The 17,668-nt window shown below is 35.6% G+C and overlaps 1 pseudogene; it reads left to right on the top strand.

The window, feature by feature from the left end:
- Positions 1-329: 329 nt before the first annotated feature.
- Positions 330-2,245, top strand: LOC130832026 (MBT domain-containing protein 1-like; annotated as a pseudogene).
- Positions 2,246-17,668: the final 15,423 nt, after the last annotated feature.

Here is a 17,668-nt window from a genome sequence, read left to right as displayed (position 1 = left end):
AGCTGCTGCAGCTGCCACTGGTCTGGGCTAAGTTGGGGCACGCCTGTAGTCTCCGTAGTCTAGGTGAGAGGCACCTGCCTCCAGCTTGGGAGGGGGCACCGGGGGCCTGGGGAGCACAGACAACCCCTAGCCATGAGGCCCTGAGGGAAAACACAAAGGATCTGAGTGGGAAGAGACATTAGAATTCACCCAAAGCACCTGTCCCCTGCACAGACTCCCTGACAAGTACTTTTCAGGTTCATACTTAAGGATTCATAACTTTCTTCTGAAGAACTGAAAGCCCATTCATGTGAATTATTTTATTTTTCCAACATCCTTCCTGTGTGACTGAACCTTCTTCACAATTTGAAAGGAAAAGAAGAGACTCATTTGGGATGTTTGCCAGTTATGATAGCTGCAGTGAGGTCACAAGTAGCAGCTCCAGCTCTGAGGAGAGTGAAGAGGAAGTTGCTCCTTTACCCCGTAATCTCCCAATCATCAAAAACAGTAGCCAAGTGTTCACATAACCAGATGGTAAATCTGGCATGGCCACCTGTGAAATGTGTGGGATGGTTGGTGTGCGAGATGCTTTTTACTCTTAAAACAAAGTGTTTCTGCAGTTTCATGTTCAAAAAGTTACTCATCTAAAGCCAAAAAGGCAAGCATTTTGTCCAGACTTCAGGGTAAGCCTCCAACAAAGAAAGTGAAAGTTCTTCAGAAACAACCTTTAGTTGGTAAACTAGCTGCATATGCTCAGTATCAAGCTACCTGGCAAAATCAAGCAAAGACTAAATCAGCAGTCTCCATGGAAGGTTTCAGCTGGGGTAACTACATCAATAGCAATAGCTTTATAGCAGCTCCAGTTACCTGCTTTAAACATGCACCTATGGGGACCTGCTGGGGTGATATCTCAGAAAATGTGAGTAGTACTTCCCAGTAGAGACTGAAGCCTACCTACCAAAGTCTTCTGGATTGCTCAAATTGTAAAATTAGCAGGTTACAATGCCCTTTTAAGACATGAAGGATTTGAAAATTACTCTAGTCTGGACTTCTGGTGCAACATATGTGGTTCAGATATACATTCAGTTGGCTGGTGGCAGCCAGTGGAAAAGTTCTTGTCTCTCCTAGAACTATTCAACATAAGTATATAAACTGGAAATCTTTTCTAGTGAAATGACTTACTGGTGCCAAAACACTTCCTCCTGATTTCTCAAGAAAGGTTTCAGCGAGAATGCAATATCGTTTCAAACCTTGCATGAGAGTAGCAGTGGTTGACAAGAGGGATTTGTGTCAAACAAGAGTGGCAGTGGTTAAAGTGTAACTGGAGGAAGATTAAGACTAGTGTATGAAGAGAGTGAAGATAGAACACATGACTTCTGGTGCCAGACGCATAGCCCATTAATCCACCGTATTTGTTGGTCTTGAAGTATAGGCCACCAATTCAAAAGATCTGGTATTACAAAGAAGCAGGTGGACATTTTGATACATGACCACATTTGTTTGCTAAGGTAAAAGATGTAGACCAGAGTAGGGGATGGTTCAAGGAAGGAATGAAATGGGAAGCTGTAGACCCATTAAATCTTTCCACAATAGGTGTTGCAACCATTAGAAAGATGCTGGCTGATGGATTCCTGATGATTGAGATCGATGGCTCAGAAGCAGCAGATGGATCTGAGTGGCTCTGTTATCATGCAACCTCCCTGTCTATTTTCCCTGTTGGTTTCTGTGAAATTAACATGATTGAACTGACTCCACCCAGAGGGTACACAAAACTTTCTTTTAAATGGTTTGACTACCTCAGGGAAACTGGCTCCATTTTGCAGCACCAGTGAAACTATTTAATAAGGATGTTCCAAATCTCATGTAGAAATGAAATTAGAAGCAGTAGACTTCATGGAGCCATGATTAATATGTGTAGCCACAGTAACTCAAATTATTCACAGTCTTTTGAGGATACATTTTGATGGATGGGAAGAAGAATATGATCCGTGGGTAGACTGTGAGTCCTCCGACCTCTATCCTGTAGGATGGTGTCAACTGGATATCAGTTACAGCCTCCAGCATCACAGTCATCAAGAGAAAGCCAATGAGGTTCATCAAAACAGAAGAAAAATCTAAGTCCCAGCAATACAAAGGACATAAGAAAATGACTACATTGCAGCTGAAAGAGGAGTTGATAGATGGAGAGGATTATAATTTCCTCCAAGGAGCATCTGATCAGGAAAGCAATAGCTCTGCTAACTTCTATATCAAACCAGAGCCCTGAAGTTGCTCTGAAAATGAATGTGGGGGGGAGAGAATTTTACACAGGATTGATTTATAATCAATCCAGCTGTACAGTGGGGCTATTTTGCTGGGACATTTTGCTAAACAGAGAAAATTTCAGTTCCAGATTTTTCAAGTGGGTAAGAAAACTATTTTAGCCTTGGGGGAAATTTCTTTGATTTACGAAGATGGACAATTTTTGTGTTGTATTTGAAGCTTTTGAAAGAATTTGGTAATATTTTCCAAGTTTGGATTTATGTGCATTGTTAACAAGAACTGAAATTCTAATGTTTTTGGTAAGATTAAAATTTAGGTATCAGGATTGAAGGAAATGATTTAGGAAGGATATAGTTGTACATGCAAATGAAATGTCATTACAAATGAACCTTTTTGGTACCTGTTGGGAGATCCTGGGATTTGGGAATTTAGGCCACTCACGTCTCTAGCTTCCTCTGCTGCAGAGTATGCAACTGAACATCCCACCTCCATGAAGAGCTCAGCACCACATAGATCATGGAAGGGTAGTTAATTCCGCTTGTTGGCATTTTATTGCAGCCCATTTTAAATATATGTACAAAAATGTTTTTCCTTCTGTGAAAAATTTATTTGGAGTTATGTATGAAACTGGAAGAACTCTGGATACTTTTATATGTTTTCTTTTAATTAAAATATGAGTAAAATTATCCTAACACTAAAGTGTTAAGCTGGAATGTTTAACAAAATATACAGGCTCTCAATCTACATGTTGAAGGGTTGGAGAAAATGCAATATTGTCCTAGGCTTATTTTATTTTCCTTACTAAAAAATACTCCACAAAAGGGATTCCCACCAGTTCTCTGCCATTTTTCTCCATCTGTGAGATAATAGTTGGTATAATCATATCCCAAAACACATGTTCTATACTACCAGGAAAATCAAATTAATAGTTGTTTAAAGCCAAGATAAGTTTAGATTTCAAAATCATTCCAGCTCTGCTTTTAACTATCCTGGACTTTTTAGAAAACTCATTTGAAGAAGAATTTAATTTTCTTAAAATTCCATATATATATATATTAGTATGAATTGTCTTTAACTGTATTTAGAATTAATTTTAACAATAATAACTGATTTGAACCATTTTGAACATTCCCTATTTTAAAATTCTCAATGTTTCCTTTAAGAAAAGGATATAAGGGTAAATTGGTAAAAGGTTTGCTCTCTGCATTTTTCTGACCTTCTGAGTTGTGATTGAATGAGAGAGCTTTAGCATTTACCAGTGAGGTTTATAAACTAAACTCTCAGGAATTAATTGCATCTGCTCTAGAAGCGGTTTTGGATCTTAGTCTGGCCTCTGCAGAGTGGTAATACTGACCATATCCTCTGGAATATAGGTAGGGCTAATTAGAAATTAATCAAAATGATTAACCTCTACAGTCCTTCAGCCTATGGATTGCTTTAAAAAATGTTAATGGAAAGCCCCAGGAGACCATTTTAGGTAAGATTTTTTTGAAATGTAAAATGCACAGAACATTAAAAACCAGCAATTTATTTTCTAAAATATTGCTCTACTTTTGGGAATAATAGCATTGGTAATATGAACAAGTTTACTTCATTCTATGCAAGAGGGGTTAATATAAGGTTTTGCAGTTGCTGCTGGAAGTAAAAATTTGTTACTTTATAGTGTAAGAATGTATGGAATCGCATGTCAACATTTCTTAATACTGACTCTTTAGGGGCATAAATGCAGATTATATCAACACCAAGTTGATTCTCATGTGTCAAATACATGTGAATTCAGCTGTTAAATTACTGGATATTTATCTTAATGTTACCTAGAGGGATCTACTGAAAATGTGACATCTTCACACTTCCCAAATCTTTAACTTTTAAGATTCTCCCCATAAACTTAAAGCCTCGAAGACTTCCAAAACAAGGGTTACAACAATCTTTATTCTCAGGCTTAGTGAATTAAACCTAGGACTCCAATTCCATGATGTGGGCACAAGAAACCAGTTGTATTGTGTGCTCTAACAGTACCCTGGGCTCAGGGGCTCTATGGTGAGCTGAATAAACCAGGAGGGATTTGATTTGGAGCCTGGTAATTAGTTCTGTGAAAAGCTTCTCTGTAGCCAGGTTTTATAGGCTTCCAATTCTACAGCAAAGCCAGGCTCTGTTTTCAAATTTCCCACCTATTTATGAAGTGTTTCTTGTCTTAATCCCATGACCAACAGTTAAAATGTTTATTTTCACCAAATAAACACAATCTGAAGCCCTCTTCATTGTTCAGACTCTAACTCCTATGGCCAATGAACAGAAAATGAGTTGATGCAGAGGAGATTTATGTCTTAGCCACAACTGCAAGTGTACAACTCAGTAGCCCCATTTTCTTTTATGGTTCAAATGTATTGCTGACCTTGGGCTTGTTTTGTTTCTTTCCTGTTAGGATTATTTGGGGATTTTTGGTAGCTTAAACTCTTTAAGCTTTTCCTTGCTGTGTATGAGGAAAGCTAAGGCTGTTATCAACTTCTTTTTCTATGGATACTAACATGGGTTTTCATTTCTTTGTTTTTATTATTATTAATTTTGTGTGATGTGGATACTCTCTCCCATCAATATTTGTATTATTGTTAGGGGAAATACTGACTGAAATAGCCCTCCCTAGCCAGGCAAAGACAGTAACAATTTGCATGAGTTAGCCATCACCAACCGGAAGAATACGAGAAAGATCAAAAGGAGAGAAGGAATGCCAGTCCACATGTCCTCCCAACCTCCCAGAATCCTCCTCGCTGGAATCCATCTTGGCTGAACAGTTGCATGTGCCACCAGAAAGGATCCTGAGTCAGAGTGATTGGCCAGAGACAACCCAGAAACTGATCCCATCACCATAAAACCCGAGACTGTGAGCCACATGGCAGAGCAGTCCTCCTGGGTTCACTTACCCTTCTGCTCTCCTCCTGGGCGCCCCTTCCCAATAGTCTCTTGCTTTGTCAGCATGTGTGTCTCCTCAGACAATTTATTTCCAAGTGTTAGACAAGAGCCCACACTTGGGCCCTGGAAGGGGTACCCCTTCTTACAAAATTGTGGTGCTATACATTTGGTAATGATCCTTTACTATTGGGAAAAGATTTCAAAAATACTGTGATTAAATTGGATTTCTTCCTTTGATTTTCATATTTTAAATAAAGCTGCAGTCATTTATATGAAAGAAAAGCATCTATCCCTGGACAAATCTTTTGAGGATGGAGATCAAAATCAACTGCATAAGGTTTTTACATCATTTCTGTGTGTATTTTATATATAGATCAATATCTGTACAAATTCAATCTTTTATTTTCTTGGTAACTTGTGATCATTGAGAAAGTGTTTGAAACTTTCTCACAAACTGTATATAATGGTGTGAAAAATTCCTTTGGAGAAATTTATGTTCCTTTCATTTTTACCAAATTGCAAATTTTCAGCATGGATGTGAAAAGCATTAAAATTATAACTTTGTGCACAAGATGAAAATGATTCACTACATTTGCCCTTTTTTTACACAAAATAAAATGTTAAAATTAAAAAAAATATTTTTTGAAAAGGAGTGGTTGAACCAAGTGTAATTATCAAATACATGTGCTTGTGACTTTCTTTGCGTAGAGGGCTGTCTGTTGAGTTGTAACAAGTAATTATATCAATGGTATTCAAAGTATTGGGCCTTGAATGTCAAACTGGGGAAATTTGATTTGATAGAAATGGGAGATCATTTAAAATTTTAAGCTAGGAGCAAAAATATGGCAGGAATTCTTTTAAGGCTTTCTGTCAGCAGGGTAATTAAGTGAAAGGGGATTGAAGGTATGGAGGTAAGCTGGTAACTTGTTTTGTCAACAACTTACATGTGAGGATGTTACCTGAATCTATGATGGTGATTATGGGGAAAGCACACATTGTCAGAATGTGAATCTGCATTCTGAGGTTGTCTCAAATGTTTTTTCCTCATGAATGGTCATTTGATTGAAACTAGAAGAAAGTCATAGATCAATCAACAAGAATACCTAACTGCTAACTGGTTCAAAATCTATGAAACTCTTTGGAGATGTAAATATAGAATTTGAGAGAAATGTGGAAATACATCTAAATAGAGAAGATAAAAGTTGGTTCCTGGATGAAGGTATTAGTTTCAACTTATATGCCCATTTATTCCTTTAACAGGGCTGCTGCTGTTTTGTTTGTTTGTTTTTTGTTTTTTGAGCATTATGAACATAATTTTCTAAAAGAAAATAGAAATGACTATGTTTCTTAAAACCTGGCACCAGATAATGTGAGTATGGCCAATAGAAATTTGGGAGTTAAAATAAATTTTAATATACCTAGTAATTGGTAGATATTATTTTAATACCAAGTGATCTTTAGAAGAAAATTGTGTTGTGTGGCACTAAGCATAGTCCTAGTATGAGAATTAAGCTAACTCAAAATAATTTATCATGATAAATATGGAGGAAAGGAGGAAGAAGAAAATACTTAATGAATACTTATGGTATTTCAGACTTTGCACTGGCTGCTCTACTGCAACAAACTATTTCTTGAATTAGGATGTGTGTGTATTACCTTTTATCTTTTTAGTTGGGAAAGTTAATGGAATGACATTAGTTTATCCTAACAAATAACTTATAGCATAAACAATTTTGAAAAATAAAGTCAAAAAGTAAATGTTCAGATCAAATTGAAAACTTAGGGAACTGATTTTGAATGGCATATTCTTGATTATATAAATTTTTTACCTTAGTTTATATGTAGTTATATTTGCAGGTGCCTATGCTTCAAGTTCAGTCCCTATGAGGATGGCAAATTTTGTTCTCCCTTTTGGTGGAGGGACCATTTTTCTGATAGGGTCATTTTTTCTAAGGGATCGAATACCTCAAAAACATCATTGCCACAAGAAAAAGAACAAATTAGATACCTTACAATAATCGTCTCCATATAGGAAGGGCAATGTGTAATTGCATAAAGATAAGTAAAAACCAATATTCTTCTTTATATATTCTAATTTATCTCTGAGTTATCTTTTTTGAACTAATCATGATTTGATGTAAAAAACAAACAGAAAAACCCTACATAAAAGCCTACTTAGAACAAAATAAATTACCCTTTGATATCCAGTGCAGCAATCTAGTATTTGAGAAAAACAAAGCTTCACAAAAATTTAATGTATTCAGAATTTGACAAAGTGTGACCAATTTACTGAAGCAGAAAATGCACCACAGTTTCTTCAGTGGTTTCCTTTTTTTCTTCCAAAAGCAGATAAATCATATTTACCAGCCAAAGAACAGAACTGCTTCTAGACTTACTTATTTAGGGGAAAACTGGGTAAGAAAGAGTGGTGAAAAACAATATTTTTGATTGAGAAAGATACTCCCAAAATAATATGTGGTGGGTTTTAAAAGATTTCATAGGAGTGTCAAAATATGGGAAATATTTTATGAATTTATGTAAAGGAAACTATTACTATAGATCCTACAGGTACTTTAGATGTTATGAGGATATTGAACAGTTTATAAAAGGCACATATTCACCTTGCATTTTTCATAAGAAACTTCTAAGATTTTTATCAGGATTTTAAATATACTGGAAAAAGAATAAACAACATTACAATACAAAACACCTGTTCGGGCTTATGTATCCTCCTAAGTGCTCATCTCTTTCACATTTTTGTGCAGTTATCAGTTTCTCTCTCCTCTACTAGGCTGTCAGCTCCTGGAAAATGGGGAGCTCTGTTTATACACCCTCATATGCCCAGTCCCTTGTACTGCACTTAACACATAATGTATCAACAAGTGTTTGCCAAATGTAAAAATGAGGAAACCAAAACTGGAGCCCATGGTCAATTCTTTATAAAAAACAGTATATATTAATTTCATAGATTGAGATACTTTTAAACTGATCAAGTGTTTAACATACATGAATATGATCACTGATTATGTTTAAATATCCTTCCAAAAAGAACTTATATAAAACTAATTTTTATCACCTAACAGATAAAAAATACCGAAAAGCATGAATTATAATTAATATTACGTTAAAAATTCCAAGTGATGAAAATTACGTTGATCAGCTAGGAGAATGTCAGATTTCACTTCTCAATTATATTTTTTAGATTTCTTGGATCTTTTGAATTTTTAAAATCCATACTTTAAGCCAAAGTCAGAAGTGGGACTAAAATTAAGTTTTCTAAAAATATGTTTTGTCTTTTTATTTAGTTCAATATAAATTTAAAATTATATAGAATTTTAAAAGACTGTCAGAGGCATTTCCTTTATTCATTAACAATCACTCCTAGTGGCCTGATGGAAGAGATCAGATGTGCCTAGAACGAGACGTGTTCATAATGCTACAGATCAAATAAAAAAAAAAAAAAAGAAAAGGAAACAAGAAATAACTTTTGGGACCCCAGAAAACCACTTCCAGTCTAAAGACCCAAGAGCAGAAATGGTCAATAATGATAGCTATTTGGTTCATTCATTTATTTTGATGAACACACTCACAACTTGCTAAAACCATTTTTACAGGGTTGGAATGGATTTCACTTCTCTGGTAATTGGCAGAATTGAGCCTTTGATACAACCTAGAGTGAGGTGCATTGTTCCCTACTACCTTTCCTTCCTCTCAGTTTCACAACTTTGTACGGTTTAACTCAGAAGAATATGCCATCTTGGTACAGAGTGACAAGCAGGCAGCTATTAGCAAAATTCTCCCCATGATTTTTAATGTAATTTATTTCAGGAAAGCATCCCAAACTTGTGGATCCATTTCAAATATTTAGAGGTTAGCAAACATAGAAATAAATGGCTCAAGAAAAAATGGGCACTGAACTGCTTTAATCATTTTATTAATATTCAGTTGGATCGTTTCCATTTGTGTAGTCACTGATCTAGTTCAAGTATGCATTGATTTGCATCTAATAAAGTATCATTAATACTGTGGATATTTATAAATTGCTTTTGATAAATGAACAACATCTGGATTATTGTAGCAATCTCCTGTCTCACTCAAGTTTCTTTTCATTATTATCCATTTGATATCTAATTGCTGGAAGAAAAACCCTTCTTTTTAATTTCCACCATATTTAATTCCCTGCTTATAAAAAAGTGTGCTTATTTAACTAAATCAAAATTCTTGTGTACCTGAGATTATATTTTCTCCATCAATTTCCCTAGGTTCTCATTTATTCTGATCTAGTCAATCTCTTATTACTTCACTGCATCTGTATTTTTCAAAAAATGCATTTTAGTTTTTTGGTATCTACCAAATATAGCTATCTTAGAAATGTAACCTTAAGAATTTCTGAAATAAATGTACTAGTCTGTTAGCAAACAAAAAATAAACGGTCTCTGTGACTTCAGAAAATGGCTCTTTCTCAGATCCAGGTCAGGAGTGACTTTGGGCAAGAGTGTAAAAAGATGTGTGTGTGAAGAGGTCTCTCTGATGTTGCTTTTCTCCCTATTTTTAATACCATGTCATCTGTACATGGAAGATTTTAATGTTTGAAGAGATAATAAATGTTTTCAGAGCAAATGAACAGTGTAGTTCAAGAGTACACATTTTAACCCTTTAGATGGTGTTTTCAGGGGTTTTAGTATTACATTTGTATATCACATGAAACTGAATTATGTCCTGTCCTAACATTATATGTTCCAAGTAGGGATAAACTTAGATCAAAACTCTCAAAAGGTATAGGAAAGGTGAAGAGACATTTAAAATCTGGGGCTTTCTAGGTGGCACAGTGGTTAAGAATCTGCCTGCCATTGCAGGGGACATGGGTTCAATCCTTGCTCCAGGAAGATCCCACATGCTGCGGAGCAACTAAGCCCGTGTGCCACAACTATTGAGCCTGCACTCTAGAGCCTGTGAGCCACAACTATTGAGCCCATGTGCCACAACTATGGAAGCCCATGCACCTAGAGCCTGTGCTTCACAACAAGAGAAGCCACCCCAATGATGAGCCCACACACTGCAATGAAGTGTAGCCCCCACTAGCCACAACTGGAGAAAGCCCGTGTGCAGCAACAAAAACTCAATGCAGCCAATAAATAAGGAAATAAATAAATAAATAAATTTATTAAAAAAGAAAATTTAAAATCTGTTTGTGTGGTGAGAACCTCAATGTGGATAAAAGTCATTTAGCAGACAAGTAGTGAATAATTTTTCTGTGCCAGGCCTTGGAATTTAAATTGATTACTTTTCTTCAGCAAAGTTATTTAAATTCCTTGATTCATAGTTTATATGTCACTGTAGTTATTCTGAGAATATCATCTTTGTCTTCACAACTCTGCAGCATCAATTACAACTTTCCAGTTCATGGATCCCAGAGAATCAGGGCATATCTGACAATCAGCTCTGTTATTAAGTGTCCACTCTACTGTGAGAAAACAATTTCAACAAGAGTTTATGAGAACAAACATAGGAACAAGTTACAGAGTTTACTTCTTCTCTTGATTTTCCTCTTTCATCCCATATTGAGAAATACATATCTCACAAATATATTCTCCGATTTCTGCCAAATTATGTCCTCAACCTAGAACCACACCAAATATCGACTATCTCATTTGCCCAAATCATTCTTCCTAGAACTGCCATATTAACATTTCCAAAATGATAATTTTTTCATTTCACCTACACGTTCAAATGGCATCCCTACAAATGAAAGATATTCTATTTTATATTCAAAGACCTCTATAATTTGATTGCTTTTTTACTTTATCAGTTTTTTCTCTACTAACCATCTCATGATTGCCACATGCTTGAACGTAATTTATGCCTATCAACTTGGCTTTCCATCTCCAGGCTAGCCCCTTTCTCATTATCTTCTCTACCCCTGAAATACTCTCCTCTTATACACTTGCTTATATTAGCTGCTTGCTCCTCTGTGGACTTTCTTTGGTTTCTCCAACTAGAAGTTATTTTCACTAGCAAAATGCACATGGGACTGTCCATCAGTTCAAAACTGCAGGTGATTTTTCCCTGAGTGCTCAGGGGACTTTTGGCAATATGTGGAGATATTTTTGGTTGTCACAGCTGGGGTGGTGCTATTGGCGCTGAGTGGGTATAGGTCAGGGATGCTGCTAAACATCCTGCAGTATCAGGAAGGTACCTCACCACTAACATGATCTGACCCAAAATGTCAATAGTGCTGTTGTTGGAAAACCCTAACTTAATCCACTGTGACACCTCTGTTCTATTCCTGCCTATCCTTTTCCTTGTCAATGTACATGTTTAATCATTTGTACTGGAATATAAGCCTCTGGAATGCCAAGACCACATCTTATGCAGAATCATATTCCCTCAAAGGCCTAGTAAAAACTCTGGTATATGTGGGCACACAAAAGTATTAAAAAAAAAATCTATGATGTAATATACTTGGATCACCATTAATTAAAGAATAAGTATGCAAGAAGAAAATACTTACCAACCAACCTACGTTAAGTTGATGTATACTTTCTTTGAACTGTTTGATAATTCAGGAGGATCTTTTAATGCTGAAAATCAATTAGCATTGTTTTGGTAGAGAAAAAATTTAGAGGTCAATACACATTTATTGTTGATAGGCAACAAAACAGACATATTACAAACTGTATTTTCGTAGTAGATGAAAAGTATAGAGTTTGAGGTTTGCAGTGCTAGTGTTTTATCTCTCTCTCTCTCTCTCTCTATATATATATATATATATATATATCTTTAATAGAGTCATCTATCTCTCCTATGGTAGGTTTGTTGAGTTGTCATTGTTTTATACTATGCCATAAACAATTATTCTTGGGTTATGAAGGTATCTCAGGGCTGGGTAGTGTGTGTTGGTTAAATCAGCTCCCAATTTTTTATGTTCCTCTAAGTGGAACATCTAATTTTGGGGCAAAATGAAACATTAGATTATCTTGATAACTTGCTAGAAATATTTGAAAATGATTGCTATTGGAATATATGAACAGTTAAGTTTTCTTATGAAGTGGCTGATGCGTTTTGCTTACGAGTAGAATATCTATCTTATGTCATGTCCAACCATCTCCTATATGTGGAAAAATGAATGGAGCTAGTGTTCAAGCTGCTTAGCCTACCATTCAAGATCCTTCCAAATCTGACCCTATTCACCTGAATTTCTCTCACAAATGTGCTTCTTCATCTGAGTTATTTCACTTATAATCCCTTGAATGTATCTTTTACTTTCCTCACCTCTAAGATTTATGCTATTTTTTTCCCAAGTTTTTCTTTTATATAACTCACTCTCTCTCTTTACCCCTTTCCCAACTCAACTGCCTCTTGAATAGCTGGTTACTGCAAAGCATCTATCTCACAAGCCAACTTCTGTAAAAAGACTCCCTTCATCTTCTAAACCATACTTCTGCCTTTAAAACTATAGCATTTTATACCACTTAATTAACTTCTTTTGCAATGTTGTTGTCATTATATTTGTGTATCATTTTTTTTCCTTTTCCTCCAGATTGTAAAGTTTTAGTAGTAGAGACCATGATTTACTGACATCTTTGAATCACACTCAGCACCAGTACACTGTCCTGTACATAGTAACTGTTCATTACACAGTAGTTGAACAAATGTTGAATAAACTGTGGTTTTTCTTTAGAAGTAGAAAATATTGGGCAACCTGGTTATAAAATATGAAATTTGTTTTTCCAGTGAATAAGGGTCAAAAAAATTGAAAGGAAGACTGTTAAAGACATAACCAAAAGTGATGTGTGGACCTTATTTGGAAACTGATTTGAATAAACTTACTGTAAAGGAATATCTTTGACAGAACTGGAGAAATGTGTATAAGGAATGGGTAATAGATGACAATAAGGAGCTATATGACAAAAGTATGCTCTCTGTGTCAAAAATAGTTCTTAGTTAGAAATGTATACTTTATTTACAAATGGCATGTTTGATATTTGATTGTAAATATTCTAATAAAAAGTATGAGAGATAATTTTAAAAGTTGGCAAAATTTGACAAAACACTGATCATTATTGAAGCAGAGTGATGAATACATAGTGTTGATTGTATATAATATATAGAGAGATATTCTGCATTGTCAGGCGGATTCTTAACCACTGCGCCACCTAGGAAGCCCTAGAGAGATATTCAGTGGAAGTCTTTTTTTTTTACATAAAAAGTTTGAATACATATAAAGTGCTATAGGAGAATAATCTTTCAGTCATTCTTGCAGTAGGAAAGTAATCTTTCAGTGATTTAATATGTTAACTACCAGAGACTCTATTCACTTGAATACATTTTTATTTTACAGTGTTTATCTCAACACTTAGAAACAATTCAAAATGTAAAGTATCACTTTAGTTGTACAATGTCCTATCCCCTTGTATGTCACAGAAGACTATTGGGTGCTTAGTGAGTCTGCCTTTTCCCCCTTCTCTAAGGACCCTTTTTTTTTTTATTATCTCAACTGTCTAGCTTGAAGGAAGTTAAAGTCAACACAACAACCAACCACTGACCTAAAAATGTCTTATTCTCTTATCCTGAGAATGACCAACAAATCTGTAAAAAGCAGAGAATACTCTTTTTCTTTTCGGACTGAACTGGATCCATTCATTCCCAATGTCATGGAAGAGAAATTGTGTGAAGAAAACTTTCCTTTAATAGACATACTGGGTATTAGGTAACTGGATATAGAAATTGTGGGCATGACCAAGTAGTAAATACCAAAGAAAGATGGCAGTCAAAGACAGAAAACAGATGTATTGGTGATTTGAACACTAGACTTTGCCATTGTCATCTTTCTCTAATACTTATTCTTGTTTTTCCATCTTTGAAGCCATTTTCCTTAACAGGTTCCTCTTTACAACTCCTTCAGGTGATGATTCAAAACTTCTGACCTTGGTTATCTCCAAGGTCATGCCCCAAATCACACACCCCCGAAAGCATACAATCTAAGTTATATTCTTGTGCATGTTAAAGTGACACAACCGCCAAAGAAGTCCTCTCCCCTCCCGGCTTTTAACACTCCGCCTTCCATTGACAAAGGTGCATCTTAATTTCCCTATGGGTTACTTCAACAGCTATTGGTCTTTTTCTTCTATTTTTTTTTTCTTTCTCCAATAAAGGTGCTTCCAGATTAGGCTTCCCAAAATATGGCCCTTATCACACCACTCCCACGTTCAAAAGTTTTCAGTGGCTCACTGCATCCTATCAAATAAAGTGCAATCTTGTTCACTCAGCATTTCAGGTCTCACAGATCTGTCTGGAGTTTACAGTCTAATTGTGGCCTTTTTTAAGCCCTTGAAAGTATAAACGGATAAATCTAATTTCACTTCCCTGAAAATACCCATACTTTTGGGTCTCCATTCTTTTATCTTATTAATGTTCCTATTATTTTAAAGCATCTCTTTCCATCCATTTCTACTTGAAACCCCTCCAATTCCTCTTTCATTATCCCTTAGCATAAAGTCTTCCCTGATCCTTGTTAGAATCAATGTCTTTCTCTGTAAGGTTCAGCAGTGCTTCATGGGTATCTTGGGATGTTTCCTCTCACTGATATTCTAACATGCTATGAGTTTCATTTATCCAATCAACCATAGCTTTTGAGAACACAACTTATCTTTTTCATCTTTGTATCCCTGACCTTTGGCTCCCTCCTCTCTGTGCTTAGAATATGTTTAGTATACATTGGTTAAAGGATTGATAGAAAGATTGATAGGGAAGAACCAAATCTGACTACATGTTGGATCTGTTTCTTTTACTTTAAGCTTTGCTTCCCATTGCTTTTTTGTTCACTAAAAGGACACTGTCTATACATAATGGCCTGCCTGGGGGAACACTGCCCCTCTGCCTGAATCTTAAACCAAAGTGCCTTTGTTTAGGGAAACATCTGGACCCTGTCCACCTGTGGGTGGCTGCAGAAAGAAGAGACTAACACATCCCCTCCCTGAGGCTGGCCTCCAAGGGATATTCATAAAACTTATGGCCTTTTACTTTACTTCCTTATCTCCTCCCCCTCTCTGTTCTGTAAAAGAAACTGGCATCCAGACTCAGTTACAATAGTTATTTTGAGACTGTAGTCTGCCATCTTCTTGGTCTGCCAGCATTCCGAATAAAGTCATATTCCTTGCTTTCAACAGCTTGTCTCCAATTTATTGGCCTGTTGTGTGGTGAGCAGAGCAACATTTCTGAACTCAGTATCAGAAATATTACCAATGCTCTATGCAGAGACCATTAGAGATCAAGGCAAAACATTGCTTTGACAAATTTGAAACATTATATTTAAATTCTAGTTATTAAATAAATTATCAGCATTTAATTAGGCATTAGGCTAATGCATTCTTTGCATTGTCACATTGAATTCTCTCAATTCGATAACTGTCTGATGAGGAAAGTGAGATTTAAAGAGATTTGGTAACTTGTTTGTACATGGTTTTTCTGGTTCAAATTTAGGTCTACTTGAAGTTAAACTTTATCACCTTTCTATTATTAAATGTTTCTGGGGAGCCCTAAGGTTTAGAATACATAACCCAAAGGACACCTCAAGAGACTAAACAGACTCACACAGATGATAACTACCCCCCCAATCCCTACTTCAATATCAGAAGCTTCTCTTGTTTTTTTGTGGTTTTTTGTTTTGTTTTGCAGTGAAGGTTTTTATTTTTTAGTTTTACCTACAAATTGGGACACTCACTTTCCTATTTTCGTTATTTTCTTTATTATCTATTATTCTTACACCCAAGGATTTCACATATTTAATTTGCTTGAAGACATTAAATATATAATCCTCACTTAATGTAACAAGTCATATTTACTTCCCAAAGTAGGCATGTCATGAGCCTACATGCATATTTACCTCCACCATATTCTAACACATATGTTCTAATCCACTTTTGTAACTGTTCTCAGAACCAATTTCTAAGGCTCATAAAAAAAAATCAATTTCATTACTTGGTAGTCTCAATTTCATCTTGCTCCAAAGTGTTTTGATACATTCTGGAAATTCTTCACCCCTGAAAGGATGAGAGCAGCATGAGGATACTTAAAATGTAGTTCTTATTTATTTATTTTCTTTGAGTATAATTGACATATGACATATTAGTGTCAAGTAGACAACATAGTGTTCAATATTTGTATATATTGCAAAATGATCACGGAATGGTGACTATAGTTAATAATACTGTGCTGCGTATTTGAAATTTGCTGAGAGTAGATCTTAAATGTTCTCATCACAAGAAAAAAATTATAGCTATGTAAAATGTAGTTCTTTAAACTTTAAAGCGAACACCAAAAAGAAATTTAATAAATTATTTGAATGATGCATGGCTCCTCATTGGTGGCCACTTGAAAGAGAGCTCATTTGATTGTGTAAATTCTGGTGGGTGTGTGTTTGTGGGTGTCTATTTTCATATGTATACATATGCATATGTGTATATATGTGTATATATATGAAAAAAGTATATTTTTAAAAGTTCATATTTCCCTAGTTATAGTTATATCATAAATATCAACTAACTACTGCATATCAGAAATTTTAAAAATGATTCAAGAAAAGAAATTTCTTTTGGGGATAAAGGAAACAAGAAAGTTTTCATGAAGGAAATGTGGTGTTTGAGTAGTCCATGGAGTTTTGGTGTAGGTGGATGAATAACCTTAGCACATTCCAAAGTTAAAGTTTTCCAAAGTGTTTCCTGCAATGCTCTCTGCCCAAGATGCTATTGTACACAGAAGGTGGCAGAAGGGAGAGATATGGTCAAATGTTTTGGATAAACTACATCCCCTCTTGGAGACTGATGGAGTTTAATGGTATATCAAAAGTTCAGAAACACTTGTCAGGAAACAAATGTTTAACTTTTTTTCCAATTCATTTGATAATGCATCACTCATATTTTCTTAAATAACCTTTGATAACACCCCCAGTACCCCATGAAAGCAGAACTGAACTACTTAAATTGATGACTGTGATATTCCTTCCAATAAACACACACATTTTTGTGCCTTGAACAATTTCCTTTTTTTTCTCAGCTTAATATTTACAAGTTGTATGATTATGGAAAGTTATTTGTAAAATAGGGATAGCATAGTACCTATAGCATAATACCTGACCTATTGAAAAGGTTTTAAGAGGACTGAATGAGTCAGTCTCTGCAAAGTGCTTAGCACCATGTTCAGTCACTCAATAATGGCAATGATATTGGGTGATTCTTGTAGACCAGCTAGAAAACAGGAATTCCATACAGTGGCAATCTTTCCTTTTAGTAGTTTCCAGTTATAGGAATGTGATGTAAATGAGCACACAGAGCTGTAAACAGAGGTATTTTTCCTGCAATACATACTGAATAAGCTTCCAGAGCACCAAGTGTTTTAAAACAGTTTGTATTTAGAGCCTGCCCAGATTAGGGGAGAAGGCAGGTGTCTTCAGGGCCAGATGTGCACAGTGTCTGTACCTCAGAGGATGACTATCCTTTTTCTCCATTTTGTGGGATTA

This window comes from Hippopotamus amphibius, chromosome 11 (assembly GCF_030028045.1).
Source record: "Hippopotamus amphibius kiboko isolate mHipAmp2 chromosome 11, mHipAmp2.hap2, whole genome shotgun sequence".
NCBI lineage: Eukaryota > Metazoa > Chordata > Mammalia > Artiodactyla > Hippopotamidae > Hippopotamus > Hippopotamus amphibius.
The sequence above is the reverse complement of the archived record's forward strand: the minus strand, read 5'-3'. Positions and strand labels throughout refer to the sequence as shown.